Raw genomic sequence first — 17,624 nt, forward strand, 5'->3', positions numbered from 1 at the left:
ATCGCATTGTATGTATTTTGTTTTGCTTCTTTCACTATTAGTCTGTTTTCTGTTGCTTATAAAAGAATGCCTTAAACTGGGTACTTTATAAATAAAAAGAATTTATTTCTTACAGTTCTGAAAGCTAAGTCCAAGGTCAGGGGACCACATCTAGTGAGAACCTTCCTGCTGATGAAGACTCTGCAGAGTCCTGAGGTGGTGCAGGGCATCACATGGTGAAGGAGCTCAGCATGCTAACATGCTAGCCCAGTCTCTGTCCCTCTTCTTATAAAGCCACCAGTTCTCCTCTCATGATAACCCATTAATCTATGCATGGATTAATGCATTCATGAGGGCAAAGCCCTCATCACCCAATCACCTCTAAAGGGCCCCACCTGTCAACACTGCCGCATTGGTGATTACGTTTCAACATGAGTTTTGGAGAGGACAAATATTAAAAACCATAACAATTGTTTTTCTGATTAATTCATATAGCAGTTTTTAGCTGTACTTCATTTAATATTATAGCTTTGTGATAGACTATTCTATGAATGTTCCATGATTTATACATCCATTCTCTACTAATGCATTAGGACGTTTCTGGTTTATGCACTGCATCACCTTCCCATGACCACCATCAGATTTCAGTCGCAGCTGTGGTAAGCAGTGCTCCTGCATACTAGAACAGAAGTGCCCCAGCTGAATCAATGCTCACAGACATTCTGGATGAATTTTCTTTTCTTTTCCTCCAGGTCATTTCTTAAGGTCTCACTTGATTGATTGATTGGCTTGCTAGCAGGGCAGCTCAGAAGAACACAGAAGCTAATTCTTCCAGGATCACTTCTCAACCAATGAGGGGCAGCAGCCTTTTTGAGGGACAATTTTTAGCTGAATACTATGTAGTTCTTCATAACACAAATGAGCCCCAGTTGCCTTGAATGCTATTCAGCTAAACAATGCACACTTTACTGGTTTTCCCTCTTTCCCCATCTCATTCTTCCCGTATCCTCAAATGTACTTCCTAAGATCACCTGTCAAATGAACCACCTGAACTCAAATCCTTGTCTCAGAGTCTGCTTGAAAGGAAACCAAAACAAAGATAAGACTTTTATGAATAATGCCACATGAATATTCTCAAACATACCTCTTGGAATACGTGTGCACAAATTGCTCTAGGGCAGGGCCTAGCAAACATTTTCTGCAGCAGACTAGATAATAAATATTTTAGGCTTTTCTGGACACATATCATCTCTGTCACATGCTCTTTGTTTTATTGTTTTTGTTTTCATAAGTATTTAAAACGCAAAAGTATACTTTGTCAATCACTGCTCTAGAGTATGTTCTTATGAGTGAAATCACTGGGTCAAAGGGCATATGTAGGTTTTGCTTTCTTATATACTGCCAATTTTTCCAAAGTGCTTGTTCACTCCCAGTAGCAGGGCATAAGAGATTTAGTTATTCCATAAATTTGCCCACATGTGGTATTTGACAAAATTTTTATTTTTAGCCATTCTCTTGGGAGTGTAGTAATATTACAATGTGGTTTTATTTTGCATTTCCTTAATGACCAATCAGGTTGAGAAATTGTACATATGTACAGTGACTAATTGGTTTTCCATATTCAACTGGTACCTGTTTAAGTCTTTTTTTCTGATTTTCTTTTGATTTACCTGTTGGTTTTTAAAATTGACTTGTAGAATCTTTGTATATTCTGGGTATGAATCTTTTGTTTTATTTGACTGTGCTTCAAATATCTTCTCTCACTTCATGACATGCACTTTCACTCTATTAAGTTGTATGTTTCAATGAACAAAATTTCTTAATTTTATTGAGGTAAGATATATCAATCATTTTTTTTATGTTTAGTGAATTTTGCATTCTGCTCAAGAAATTTTTCTCTATCTGAAGGTTATAAAGATAGTTTTCTGTCTTACATTCTGTAACTTTATTTTTTTTCCTAACACATTTAAGTTTAAAATCTAACAGGAGGCCAGGCATGGTGGCACACACCTGTAATCCCAGCACTGTGGGAGGCCAAGGCAGGAGGATCACTTGAGGCCAGGAGTTTGAGACTACCCTGGGCAACATAGCAAGACCCCAACTCTATAAAAAATTTTTTAATTAGTCAGGTGTGGTGGTGTGTGCCCATAGTCCTAGCTGCTTGGGAGGCTGAGGTGGGGTGATCACTTGAGTCCAGGAGTTTGAGGCTGCAGTGAGCTATGATCTTGCCACTGTACTCCAGCCTGAGTGACAGAGCAAGACCTTGTCTCAAAAAAAAAAAAAAAAGATCTAATGGGAGCTATTTTTGTGTATAGTATGAGGTGGGAGTTCAATTATGTTTTATTTCCATTTAGCTATCAATTATTTCAGCAACATTTGTTTAAAAGATTGTCCTTGCTCTACTACCAAACTATAGCTGCTTTGTTATAACTTTCTTATCAATATATATTTGAGTTTTAATCCAAGCTCTATTATGTTTTATTAGTCTGTTTGATGACCTTGCACAAATACAAACTGTGCATAGAAATTTTAAAATCAGACACTATGGCCAGACGTGGTGGCTAACAACTGTAATTTCAACACTTTAGGAGGCTGAGGCAGGCAGATTGCTTGAGCTCAGGAGTTCAAGACCAGTCTGGGCAACATGAAGAAACCTTATCTCTACAAAAAATACAAAGATTAGCCATGTGTGGTGGCCGCATCTGTAGTTCCAGCTGCTTGGGAGGCTGAGGCGCAAGAATGGCTCGAGTCCAGGAGGTCCAGGCTGCAGTGAGCTAAGATCACACCAATGCATTCCAGTCTGGGTGACAGACTGAGATCCTGTCTCAAAAACAAAACAAACAGGCCTGGTGCAGTGGCTCATGCCTGTAATCTCAGCACTTTGGGAGGCTGAGGTGGGTAGATCACCTGAGATCAGGAGATTGAAAGCAGCCTGGCCAACATGCCGAATCCCCATCTCTACTAAAAATACAAAAATTAGCCAGGCGTGGTTGTACATGCCTGTAGTCCCAGCTACTGGGGAGGCTGAGGCAAGAGAATTGCTGGAACCCTGGAGGCAGAGGTTGCAGTGACCTGTGACAATGCCACTGCACTCCAGTCTGGGTGACTCTGTCTCAAAAAAATAAATAAAATAAAATCAGACATTGCTCCCTCAGACACAAAGAAACTAAGATTTTGATGATGATTGCATTGGGTCTATGGATTAAGTTTGGAGAAATGATACCTTTATAATGTTGAACCTTCAATATATGGATATGGTATATTTTTCTATTTATTTAAGCCTGCTCTAATGTCTTTCAATAATGTTTGCAGATTCCTATGTAGATTTATTGCTTGATTTTGAGATTGTTAATGTTACGGCAGGTTTTATCAACTTTTTTTTTGGTTTGTGTATTTTTTTCCAGCTTCATTGAGATATAATTGGCAAAAGTTGTATATATTTATGGTGTACATGATATTTTAATATAAGTGTACATTGTGAAGTAATTACCACAGTCAAGCTAGCTAACATATCCGTCATCTCACCTAACTACCATTCTTTTTTGTAGTGAGAACACTTGAGATATGCTCTCTAGGCCAGTTTCAAAGAACATAATACATTATTATTAATTATAGTCATCAAGCTGTACATTGGGTCTCCAGAAGTTACACAACTGGAAGTTTTAACCTTTTGACCAACATCTCATTTCCACCACAGGCCCCACATCCTAGTAACCACCATTCCATTCTCTATTACCATCAGTTAGACATTTTTTCTTGTTTTAAGATTCCACATATAAGAGCGATCATATAGTGTTTGTCTTTCTGTGTCTTGGTTATTTCAGTTAGTATAATCCAAGTTCACATATGTTGTCAAAATGGCAGGATTTCCTTATTTTTTTAAGGCAGAATAACATTTACACACACATTTTCTTTATCTATTCAGTTGTCTACAAACACTTAGGCTGTTTCCATATTTCAGTTGTTGTAAATAGTACTGCAATGAACCTAGGAGTACAGGTTTCTCTTTGAGATAGTGATTTTATTTTCTTTGGATTTATACCCAGAAGTGGAGCTTCTGGATCATATGATAGTTCTTTTTTTTTTTTAACTTTTTGAGAAATCTCCATATTGTTTTCTATAATGCTGTGTTTTTACATTGATTTTTGATTCTTTTAATAATATAGAGAGATATAGAACTAAAATTGATATGTATATATTGACATTTGGTTCAGAGACTTCAATAAATTTCATGTTCTTTTGGTTATTGTGACAAAATAAACATAACACAAAATTAGCCATTTTAACCATTTTAAAGTGTACAATTTGATGGGTTTTTGTGTATTCATAAAGTTGTGCAACCGTCAACACTATCTAACTCCAGAACGTTTTGATCACCTCAAAGGAAAGCCCTATACTGATTACACTTTTCCTTCTCACATCACTTTCAGCCACGATTCTGCTTTCTGTCTCAATTAATTTGCTAATTCTGAAAATTTATAAATGGACTTAGACATTTTTTGAATAATGCTGCTATAAACATTCAATACAAGTTTTTCATGGGCATATGTTCTTATATTTTGTGAGTATGTACCTAAAACTGTAATTACTGGGTCATATAATAACTATTTTAGTTCAAAGAACTAAAAATTGTTTTCTAAAGTATCTGCACCATTTTATATTTCCACCAGCAATATTTGACAGCCCCACTTTCTCCACATCCTTGTCAGGACTAGCTACTGTTTGACTTTTTGAGTATAGCCATCCAGGTGGATGTGAATGGCCAAAAAGTCTGATTTCCATTTGTAGATTTTCTTTTAAAAATAGCTATTCAAGGCTGGGAGCGGTGGCTCACACCTGTAATCCCAGCACGTTGGGAGGCCGATGTGGGCAGATCACAAGGCTAGGAGTTCGAGACCAGCCTCCTGACCAACATGGTGAAACCCCATCTCTTTAAAAAAAAAATAGCTATTCAAGTCGTTTGTCCCTTATTAATTGAGTCATTTGGCCTTTTGTTGCTGAGTTGTAAGAATTCTTTATATATCCTGGATACCAGACCCTTATCTTACATATGACTGACAATTATTTTCTTCCATTCTGTAGTTTCTCTTTTTATTGTCCTAATGATATACTTTGCACAAGGGTTTCTCATTTGGATAAAGTCTCATTTATTTATTTTCATTTTTTTATTAGTTTTGCTTATGCTTTTGGTGTCATATATAAGGAAACCATTGTGAAGTCAAAGACAGAAAGATGTACCCCAATACTTACTTTCAAGGATTTTGTAATTTTAGTTCTTACACTTATGTCTTTGATCTATTTTGGTTTAATTTTTGTATATGATATGCAGAGGGTTTCACCTTTATTCGATTAATTGTGTAGCTCCAGTTTCCCCTGCAATGTTTTTGAAGAGACTATTCCGTTTCCACTGAATTGCCTTAGCACTCTTGTCAAAAATCAAATGCCATAGAGGTATGGATTTATTTCTGGATTCTCATCTTATTCCGTTGAAGTGTAAGTCTGTCCTTATGTCACTACTATGCAGACTTGATTAGTATAGCTTTAAAATAAGTTTGAAAATCAGGGACGTTAACTTCCCCCCTTGGTTATTCTTTTTTTAAAGATAGTTTGAGTTAATTGGAGTCCCCTGGATTTCCATATGAATTTTAGGAGTACCTTATCAATTTCTCCAAAAAAGCCATCTGGAATTTGATAATGATTGTCCCGAATCTGCAGATGAATTTGAGGAGTAGTTGCATCTTAATATTAAGTCTTCTAACCCATGCACATGAAATATCTTTCCATTTATTTAGGTCTTTACATTTCTTTCAATGATATTTGATAAATATCAAAGATAAATATACACATATATTTGATAGATTTCAGTATTCAATTTCTTTGCTTCTTTTGTCAAATTTATTTCTAGTATTTTATTTCTTTTGATGCTATTGTAAATGTAATTGTTTCTTAATTTTATTTTCACATTGTACATTGCTAGTGCATAGAAATACAATTGAGTTTTACACATTGATTTTGTATCCTGTAAACTTGCTGTATTTTTATTAGCTATAGTAATTTTCATGGGATTCTTGGAAATTTCTATATATAAATTCATGTTATCTGCACATATGATTGTACTTCTTCCCTTCTAATCTAGATGTTGTAATTTAGTTTTCTTGTCTAATTGACTTTTCTAGAATACCCAGTATAAAACTGAATAGTAGAGGTAAGGGTGGACATCTTTGTCTTATATCTTGTCTTTGGGAGAAAGCATTCTGGTTTTCACTGTTAAGTATGATGTTAGCTGTACATTATTCATACATGTCCTTTATTAGATTAAGGATATTCCCATTTATTGAGTGTCTTCATCATAAAAGTGGATTTTGTCAAATACTTTTTCTGAGTTTATTGAAATAATCATGTGTGTTATGATGTGTTACAGAGTCATTGATTTCTTTGTTTGTTTTTATTTGAGACAGAGTTTAGCTCTTGTTGCCCAAGCTGGAGTGTAACGGTGCAATCTTGGCTCACTATAATCTCCACCTCTCCAATTCAAGCGATTCTCCTGCCTCAACCTCCACAGTAGCTGGGATTACAGACACGCATCACCAATCCTGGCTAATTTTTTGTATTTTTAGTAGAAACAGAGTTTCACCATGTTAGCCAGGCTGGTCTTGAACTCCTGACCTCAGGTACTCCATCTGCCTCGGCCTCCCAAAGCGCTGGAATTACAGGTGTGAGTTACCATGCCTGGCCTAGTGATTGATTTTTTTAGATCAACATTCTAATATCTACATTCTACGTCTACATACTAGAAATGTCTAATCTTACATTCCTGTGATAATTCCCACATGATCATACTATATAATACTTTTTACATGATGCCAAATTTGACAGAATTTTGGTGAGGAGTTTTGTTTCTATTTATGGTGTATATGGATCTGTAGTTTCATTTTCCTGTGATGTCTTTGTCAGGTTAATCAGGGTAATACTGGCTTAATCAGGGTAATACTGGCTTCATAGAATAAACTGGGAAGTATTTCACTTTTTAAAGTTTTTTGGAAGAATTTCAGTATTAGAGTTTGTTTAATTTCTTAATGGCTTCCTGGAGATTATAATTAGCATCCTATTTCTAACCACTTTTGGATTGATTTTAAAATTTTTATCTGATAAGTCCAATGTCTGGGTTTCCTCAAGGATGGTTTGTATTGACTGTTTTTGTTACTGTGTATGTTCCATACTTTTCTGTTTCTCTGCATGCCTCATAATTTTTTTATTGAAAACTATATATTTTGTATAATTTATTGTGGCAATGCTGAAAATCAAATTTTCTCCCCTCCCCAGGGTTTGTCGTTGCTGCTGGTTGTTGTAGTTTGTTGTTTAATGACCAGAACTAAGTCTGTACATTCGGCATCTTTGTCATGTGTGGATACTGAAATCTCTTTTCAATTAGTTTAGTGGTTAGCTAATAATCAGCAGAATCTTCCTTAAATACCTAGAATTAATCAGCCTCTCAGTCTTTTCTTAGGGGCTCTGTGTTCATGTTGGGGCGTGCCTTCAACACTCAGTCAGGTAGTTTACAATTTTGCCTACCTTATCCTTCACTACAAACTTTTGTGGAGCCATTTACAATATTGCCACCCTTTCCTTTCTTCTTAATTATTATTATTTGAGGACTTGGCATGTACCTTTCACTTTTCACATGTCTTATGTTTTCCTCACAATATCTTTATAAAGTAAGTAATATTGCCCTCAAAATGATAAAGCTAAGTCTCTGCTGCATCTTTTAAATGGCTGAGCCAAATAATGAGCCCATAGATGACTTCAGAGTTTATACACTTAGGCCTACATTAACTTTTTCTAAAATAAAAAATCAACTATACTATTCTTTTATTTTGAATCAGCATTTAATCCCCCTCTTATAATGAGCAGCCACCCATCTAAATATTGTTTGTATGGATCCCTGTGGTGTGGGAAATTATTTTTGCAAAGTACCGAGACATTCAATTTTCATCAAGAGCCATAGTATTTAGCCCCTTACATTTTCTTATATTCATAATGTCTGATAATAAGTATTCTCTCATCAGTGGCTATAGTTCTGACTTTCTTTCTTTATAACTTGGAGCATACTTTTTGTCCTCTAAGGTCACCAATTCCTGTCTTCTCTAATTCTCCTTCCTAGAGGGGAATTGGCCCCTGTGGATATGTGTGAAAATTGCCCTACAGTCCTGGAGGCAAATCTTATCTTAATCTTGAGTGGGTATTCAAATAATAGCTGTGACCCATTACCCCATTAAGGATATCTATGTCATATTCAAAATTTATGTTCATTTTTATGATTTATATAAAGCTATTTAACCTTATTGTGTTAGCTTAGTTCCTCCAAGAACCACATATCAAGATGCAATTAGATATGAAAGAAAATAACTGGATCCTGTGAAGGATAAATGGAGAGGAAACAGGATAGGCAAAGAGAGCCTTCAAGCTGTGAAACAGTTATGACAAGTTATGACACCTTTGAAAAAGAATGGAAAGGAAGAAGGATTTGATAGGAAGAGTCTCAGAGAACACTGCAATTGTAAGATGCTTTTGGTCAGGCTTATGAGATGTCCATGAGTCAAAATTTCCCGTTAATGGAATCACATGTCAGATAGGAAAGGGCTTGCAATAGCACCACTGCCACGTTCAGTCGTTGGCCATAAACAGTCTAGGGGAAGGTGACCTTGGCACTAACATGACGGTGGATCTAGACAAGTAGCAGCTGGGTGTGCCACTCAACTGTTCTCCCCACAGAAAGATAGCTATCTGGTGCATTTTCATGGTTGCCACAATCAAGCACACCTAGAATCACATCCCACAGGGTCATTTGCTTTTGTAAAGCACTGCAACTTATTAAACATATTAAAGGTAGACAAGAGCAACAAATAATTCTGAGCTATAAATATGAATTACTGAAAACAAAACAAACAAAAAAACCTGTGCCTGCAATCGTAAATATGTAAGTAGGGTTTACATAATTATAAGGAGACATTTAATCTAGTACAAAAAAAAAGTCACTTAAACCCCACCATGCATGTAATAAAATAAAATTACTACTGACTCAAAAATTTATTCTTAGGTAAAAGAAAAGCTGTTCCTTAAAAAATAGTGATTATAAATGTATAGATTCCACTATTCAGGGATGGGTAAAGTAAATAATAAGATCATGTCTGTATCCACAGGGGGAAAAAAATAAACAATTTCAATGTTTAAATACTTCTTTAAAAGAGAGTTGAAATAGCAGCCAAAATAAATAAATGTTACATTTCATTAAAATGTAAGAATTTTTTTTTCTTCAAAGGATACCATCAAAAAGGTGAAAAGACAACCCACAGAATAGAAGAAAATATTCGTTAATCATAGATTTTATATAAGGTACTTGTATATGAACTCTTACACTTCAATAATAAAGATACAAGTAACCCAATTTAAAAGTAGGCAAAGAATCTGAACAGACATTTTTCTGAAGGAGGTATACCTGACTAGTAAGCACATAAAAAATGCTCATTACTCATCAGGGTAATGTAAAGTAAAACCAAAATAAGACACTTCAAATTCACTATGATGGCTATAATCAAGAAGACTTATAGTAACAAGTGTTGGTGAAATGTGTAATGGTTGAAACTCTTTTATACTGCTGGTCACTTTGGAAATTCTTCAAATGAGTAAACATAGTTATCCTATGAAGAAGCCATTATACTCTTTGGTATTTACTCAAGAGAAATGAAAACATATATTAAAAAATTTTATATGAAATATTTATAGCAGCATATTTATAATAGCCAAAATTTGGTAAAAATAAGTCAAATTTAGCCAGCCATGGTGGCTCGCACCTGTAATTCCAGCACTTTGGGAGGCCGAGGCGGGCGGATCACCTGAGGTCGGGAGTTTGAGATCAGCCTGACCAACATGGAGAAACATCGTCTTTACTAAAAATACAAAAATTTAGCCAGGTGTGATGGTGCATGCTTGTAATCCCAGCTACTTGGGAGGCTGAGGCAGGAGAATCACTTGAACCCAGGAGGTGGAGATTGCTGTCAGATAAGATCGTGCTATTGCACTCTAGCCTGGGCAACAAGAGCAAAACTCCATCTCAAAAAAAAAAAAAAAAGTCAAATTTCTATCAACTGATGAAAGGATAAATAAAATGTGGTAAAATCCATACCATGGCATGTTATTCAGTCTTAAAAATGAAGTATTGATACATGTTATACATGGCTGAACCTTGAAAACATGCTAAGTGAAAGAAGCCAATCACAAAAGTCCAAACATGCCCAGAATAGGCGAATCTATAGAGACAGAAAGTAGATTGAGCTGTTGCCAAGAGACGGGGGATGTGGAAAGGAGGGGTGATGACTAAAGGGTACAGTTTTTCTTTTTGGGGTAATGAAAATATTCTAAAATTGATTGTGGTGATAATTGCTCTGCTCTGTGAATATAGTAAAAATTATCGAATTGTACATGTTAAATGGGTAAATTTTATGCATGAATTATATTTCAATAAAGCTTTTATTAAAAAGACAGTAGCAACAGCAAACTGGTTTGTGATTACAGAGAATTCTAAGTATAACCCATTACAAATACAGTACCAAGATGTTAGTAACACACTTATTAATTCTGCATAATAGGATATGTTTTATGTAACTGCTGTGAGGTGAGTTCAAATGATTACTGAGTGTAATGTGTTCATATGAACATCTCACCTCAGAAATGCAATTAGATTTAGAAAAGCCATTAGCAATATTAAACAAGTTTCAATGAGCTCAGTGTTCAGTAATTATGCTAGAAAAGCAATACATGTTATCAAGGCAAAAAGAATCCTTGGTTCTGTGCAAAAGGTAGAAATCTTTCCATAAAATGAGACATAAAAAAGGCATTACAGTACGATAATTAAAGCCTCTAAAAGTACAATGTTTAAATGAGCCTGATACATTTTATTGGTTAGCTATGAGAGATATACACCATTCAGGGCATATAAAGATATGAGAATAAAAGCCTTTAAATGAAAAATTGTTTAGGAAATATTGCATTAAATTTATACATATACATATACATATACATAGATATGTTAGCTTTTCCTAATTTTAAAAGACTAATTTGGTTAATTTTTAAAGGTTATATTTTTGTCTAAATAAAAATGTTTCCACTGTTAAAGCTGTTGTCTACTTTTTTTTGTTTGGAGTATATCATTGGCTATTTATAGAAAACATTTTCAACCACTATTATATTGCATGTCTCTAATGTCATTGATATAGAATCATAAAATGAAATTGTCAGTGATTAATAAGTTTATAAACTTACATGTGATGCATATTAATTTTAACTCATACTCAAATATTGTTTGCAGGTGAAAACTAAAGTATCCAGGTTCCAAGTTATAACATTGTATGAGAAATTGGATCAGCTGAGACAAAACCATATAGTAGCAACACTGGAATAGGATTCAAGAGATTGTTACTAGTTCAAGATCTAAAATGTATAATCTGCATGAAAAAGCAGTGCCTCTTCTCAGGCTTTCTGGTGTTTTATGTGTCAAATGACAAAATTTATCTAGATGATTTTAAAAGATCTTTCCTCTGTGACTGATACCAATGTTGCTCACTAATATGTCTGCTCTTTTTGCCCTTCAGGACCCACAAAGCTAGATGTTTGTTTGCTTTGGCCAATGAAATGTGCATAGAAGTGATATGTACCACTTTTGGGGAGATGCATTTAAAAGCTTGGGTCCAATACTCTATGCTGTCTTTTTTCCTGCTGCAGCTACCAGCAATGCTACAGATGGTAAAGTCTCCATTACCCTGGACCCTTGAGTGGAAATGATATGGAGCAGAGACCCCTGTGAACACATAATTGATATGTAGTAAAAGCAAGATGTGTATACCTTGTTCTTTGTCAGCCACTGAGAGTTGGAAGTTGTTTACTCCTTGTAGCATAACCTAGCCTTTCTTGGCTTATACGAATGTTAGTACCAGAAGTAGAGTGCTGCTATAACAACAACAACAAATCCCTATAATAAACAGCATTAGCTTTAAAGCCCATAATATTTGGCAAAGAAAACTGCTATCTGAGGCTGAAAAGATGGGGATGCCTTGACAAAACATTTGCCAAATTGGTCTTCTGCTATAGATTTGAAGGCAGCTCATGTAACTAATGAGTGTACAGCTTCCCAAGGAAGAGATTGGAAAGAAGAATATTAGTAGCAGTAGTTAGCTGCTTTGGGCAGTATTTGACAAGAAAAAAAATGAGTGTAGAAAAAGAAACAAAACGGAGAATAAGAGAATTAGAAATTGGGGTGTTACAAAGCTGGAAAAAGTAACTACTTCTTGGAAGAGAAACAATAGGAGATGAAATTAGGAGAGGCTTTAAAATATTAAGTTCAAGTAAAACTGATCTTTGAGGCAAATATCAAATTAAAGATAAAACTCTACACCTATAGTTAAATTCTGCAAATGGATTTCGGTGCCTCAAAATGAAGGTCAAATTAGGAGTGTTGTGACCAGTAAAACTTTTTCATTGAATAAAATGGCTCAAGGAAAAAAAATTAAGAGAATGTGTCTCATGCTGAAATCCTACAGGTTTAAGAAACTGGCCATTGATTCAATAGATACAAATAGAAGCTTTAAAGCCAATAAATATAGCATTTCTAGAAATTATGTTTGAAGCAGAACTGCCGTTAAGAATTTTGGCAAGTGAAACTGACTAAAGCAAAATAGATAGGAAGCCTACTGAGTTTTTGAGAGAGTTATATTGCCAACTGAAGCTTGCCACTATGACTATTAAGATTTACGAGGAAATTTGGGTCCCCAGCTATGTACACAGATTAAATTAGTTAAGAAATCTGTTCATCCCTTTAGTAGCACATAAACTTGTCATTCAATTCATATATGGCAAATTCTATAGACTATAAACAGTGACAATAGAGAAGAATGGACTGAGAGGCCTTTCCTAGAGAGCAGGATTATCCCTGTTAATGTCTTGCTTTGGAGGATGAAATGTGAATAATCCAAGTTTGTAGTTTTGGGGGTAATCAAGTGGAAAATACATAAAAGTGCTCAATAAATATTTAAGATTTCATGAACATGGACATAGAAGACAATTTCCAGGCTTTTGATGATTAGCCCCAGGTGAAAAATATATCCTTAGAGATTTTAATTAAAATATGCTTCTTCTGACAATGTACAGATAGTTAATTCAGTTCTAACCAGTAGAAATTCTAAGTTTTATTCTAGTAATGGCTTTTCCTTGCATGGAGTTTTTTGACCCCAATTCTAAAAAATGGGTTCTTGAATTTGAGGTAATGGTGAGAAGACAACCAAACAATAGCTGATTAAAGCATAAAAATCATCTGCTTGGAAGTATTTACAAACTCCTAAAACAGAAAAGAAATATTAGCTTTAAAGGATTTGGGATTTGAGATAGTATGGAAGATTTGAAGGTGGGTGTACATATACAGCCATGCTTTTTTTTCCTATAGCAGAATTGACAAACTATAAGGTGCATGTCTTATCCATCTCACCTTGTTTCCGTAAATAATGTTTTACTGTAATATAGCCACATTCATTTGATTATATATTGTCTGTAGTTGCTAACATGCTTCAATAGGAGAGGTAAGTAGGTATGGCAAAGACCTTATGGCCTGCAAAGCTTAAAATATTTACTCATTGACTATCAAAGTATTGGAGGATTCCAGAAGAGGCTGTCTGAAGTGCCAGGCAGCACTTCTGAATGATTTTCAGGTTTCAGAAGATAAGGTTTAAAATCCAGCACCCACCAATTTGTAGGCAGGCCATCTCATTTCCTAAAATTAGATTGAGACAATCTCAAATTGCAAGTGCTGACCAGCATTCAGCAGAAGCAAATATATGTCCTTTCTGGTGAGAGATTATTTCTGCAAACAATTGTGTGAATACAATGCCTAGAAAAAGATTTAGATATCACATGCAAAAGAAGACAAAGTTATATGAACAAAAATGAGCAGACACAACAAACAATAGATACAGACCAAAATGGGCTCCAGAAACATACTTAAAAATCCATCCAAAGGACTTGATATTAGTGGACATTTTTCATATCATCAGTTCATCAAGTTTCTTTAAAAGACTTTTAAACAAACTGGTGAGATGATTGGCTAGTAAGAGGAAATGGTGCTTTCTCCATAATATTTTAATATATTGAATCATCGTCTATGTCATACCTATTCATCTCTTTCCTATTTCTGTATTTTTAGAGGTATACAGTGTATGTACTTCTCCAAATTGATGTGAACCAGGGATGCTGTTCCCTCTAATTCACTTATCGAGAATCCCTCTAATTCACCATCAAGAATCCTGTCTCTAAAAGTGAATGACTGTAGCTTCCAGTGCCTGACCTAATAGCTGAAGTTTCAGATGGGCCAAAAAATCAATCATTGCCTTTAAGTAGGCAATCAGAAACAAGCTTTTATTCACATCAAATAAGTGTAGCTAAGTAAAGATACTAATGGAAGCATGAGCATAAAGAAAATTGCCTAAAGGAAACATCGTAACTGCTTGACAAGAGAGAAATGGGGTTATCTAAAATCACACAGTGTAAAAACTCAATTGTTTTAAAGTGGTCCAAACTAGCTATAAATTTATCAGAGGAAAGTGAGGAGAGCCAAAAATCGCTCTGAAAAGATGCGATTGTGGGAACTTGCCATAGAGAGGTATGGGGCAAGTGTCAGCCCAAGCCCTGAATACACAGCAAGGTGAGTCCAAGTTTCAGGGTATCAGCCTTAAGTTCAAGAAATGCTGTCCCAGAGTGAGGGATGCATTCTGCAAGCATGAGACGTTTCATCATAATTTTTCTGCATTTTATGCGTTCTGTCTCTCCGTTGGCACATCAATAGCTCTGACCTTTTAAGGTCATCCTTTATTGAGCCAGAGAAATGAAAGGCCAGTGAAATCTTTGAGGAGCAATGGAGAAGAAAGCAAATGCTTTGCAGATGTAGTCCTCTTCCTTCTCTGACAACAGGCATTCTCTTTCAGCCCTGCCAAACAACTTAGGCAAATTTTTAAATCTATGAAAATAGTCAATTGCCATCTACTATCTCTCTCTGATTATTTTCTTGATCTCTCCAATATTCTTTAGATGTTGAAGACTTTATGTAAAAAGAGTTTGTAATATAAAAAGGGAATTAATTGTTATACTCTCAATTACTTAAATCATCTTAAACACTTGAAGGTCTTGATAATTTGGTCCTGAGCTATACTTTTAAATATACACTGCACTGTTTTTGCATTTTCTTCTCAAAATGCACATTGTCTTACTATCTCCCTGAGAAGAGATCTAAGATCTCCTTATTATTGACCTCGACGGTCATCTTCTTATGTTTTAACTGATCCTTTTGCTTCATACTTGGAATTATAAGTAGCATTATCATTCTGATACTGACTTGCTGGTCATATCACTTCAATGTGCTTTGATCTTTGGGTTTCAGTGTATCTTCTGGTAAACATTTATCCTTATATCTATCCCTTTACCTTATAAGGGAGAGAATATTTTACCCTTAATACAGATATTACTATAAGATATGAGAGACAGTAGAGAATAGTGTTTAAGTGTTTGGATTCTAGAAGAGTTCTAATGCTACCACCAATATTTATCAGCTGACATCAGGCAATTTATTTTAGTTGCTGGACAGTTAGATTATTTTCAGTTTTTGGCTATCATGAAAACATATTTTAAACATTTACATAAAATCATGGTTTTAATTTATATTTGTAATCGAGAAGTAAAAATTGTCTATATTTATAGTATACAATATGCTGTTTAAATGTGTATATGAATTGTGGAATGTCTAAATTTAGCTATTTAACACATGCATTATGTCATACCATTTTGTGGTGAGAACATTCAAAATCTACTCTTAGCAATTTTCAAATACACAATATATTGTTATTAACTATAGTCATGTTTTACAATAGATCTCTTGAAATTACTTCTTTCTAACTGAAATTTTGTGTCCTTTGATCAATATCTCCCCAATTCTACCAATCCGAGCCTCTGGTAACCACCATCTTACCCTCTGTTTCTATTAGTTCATTTTTTTTTCTTGATTCCATATATAAGTGAGATCATGTGGTATTTGTCTTTGCATGCCTGGCTTATTTGACTTAACCTAAAATCCTCCTGGTTCATTCATGTTGTTGCAAGTGATACGATTTTCTTATTTTTAAAGGCTGAATAGTATTCCATCATGTGTTTATACCATATATTCATTATGTTAAGTAAAATAAGCTAGGCATGGCAAGACAAGTAGTGCATTATTTCACTTATATGTGGAATCTTAAAGAGTTGACCTCAAAGAAATAGAGAGTAAAATGGTGATTAACAGGATTGGGGTAAGGAGTGAAGAGTTATTGGTCAAAGAATATAAGATTTCAATTATATAGGAGGAATATGTCTAAGAGATCTATTGTACAACATAGTTACTATAGTTAATAATAATGTATTGTATTCTTGAAAACTGTTAAGAGAGTAGATTTTCAATATTCTCACCAGAAAAAAAAAATATGTGAGGTAATGCATATGTTAATTAGCTCAATTTAGCCATTGCACCAATAGTGCCGTCAGTGTTCTTGAGCAGAATCACTTTCAAGACAAGTCAGTTTTGTTTGCTTCCAGATGATACACAACTGTTCCATGGTACTTTTTACTTTTGCCTTTATTTATTTAAGTGAAGCTCACTCTAAACACTTTTCCCTTGTCTCCCTCTACTCTTTAACCATAAGCTTATCAGGCCAAATTTTCATTCCTTTAGTCTTTTTTCAAAACTGAATTTTTTTGCCTTCCCTTATGTGATGTGGCAATGGGTTCTTTCTATTGGCTGGTCCATTTAAAAAATACCTTATGACCATTTCACAATATTTTAGTATTTTTTGATGTACTGTCTTACTTTGGAATGTTAGGCTGCTTGACCTTTATTTTGTTGTTCTTTTAACTTTTAAGTCTTTGCTGAAACTCTGAACCCACAGAAAAAGTCATATTTAACAGTCTGCTTTGTTAATAAAAATCCTCCCTTGGTATTTCTTTTATCCCCAAATTTTGTTTTCTTTTTGTTATGAATATTGTTTAACTGTTGCTCTGCTTCTCTTATCTTGAATTTGTACAGTCATCATGCTGTATAGCAAACTAAGAAACTTCCTTAAAATTCACCCTTCTCAACAGATTACAAAGTATTGTAAATAACAATTTCCCGTTGTATAAATAATTTCTCTCTAGCAATTCTATCTCTATGGTTTTTTAAATTAGAAAATGATAGCATCTCGGCAAAGCATCCCAAAGAAGGCTGCTCCTTTAGAAATAATACGTCCCAGTTTCTCTGCCTGTTTTCAGTTTACAAATACCTTATCTGACAAATAAAAAACAATTGACACATTTAACATGTGTGCTATAAAATACCTGTGACCTTTTTGTAAACTGTTGCCATTCCAGAAGCAAGGTTAACTTTCATTATTATAAAGTCTTTTTTTTCCCATTTATTTATTTTATTGCATTGTAGGTTTTGGGGTACATGTGAAGAACATGCAAAATTGTTGCATAGGTACACACATGGCAGTGTGATTTGCTGCCTTCCTCCCCATCACCTACATCTGGCATTTCTCCAC

The sequence above is a fragment of the Cebus imitator genome, unplaced genomic scaffold (genome assembly GCF_001604975.1).
Source record: "Cebus imitator isolate Cc_AM_T3 unplaced genomic scaffold, Cebus_imitator-1.0 Scaffold292, whole genome shotgun sequence".
Classification (NCBI taxonomy): domain Eukaryota; kingdom Metazoa; phylum Chordata; class Mammalia; order Primates; family Cebidae; genus Cebus; species Cebus imitator.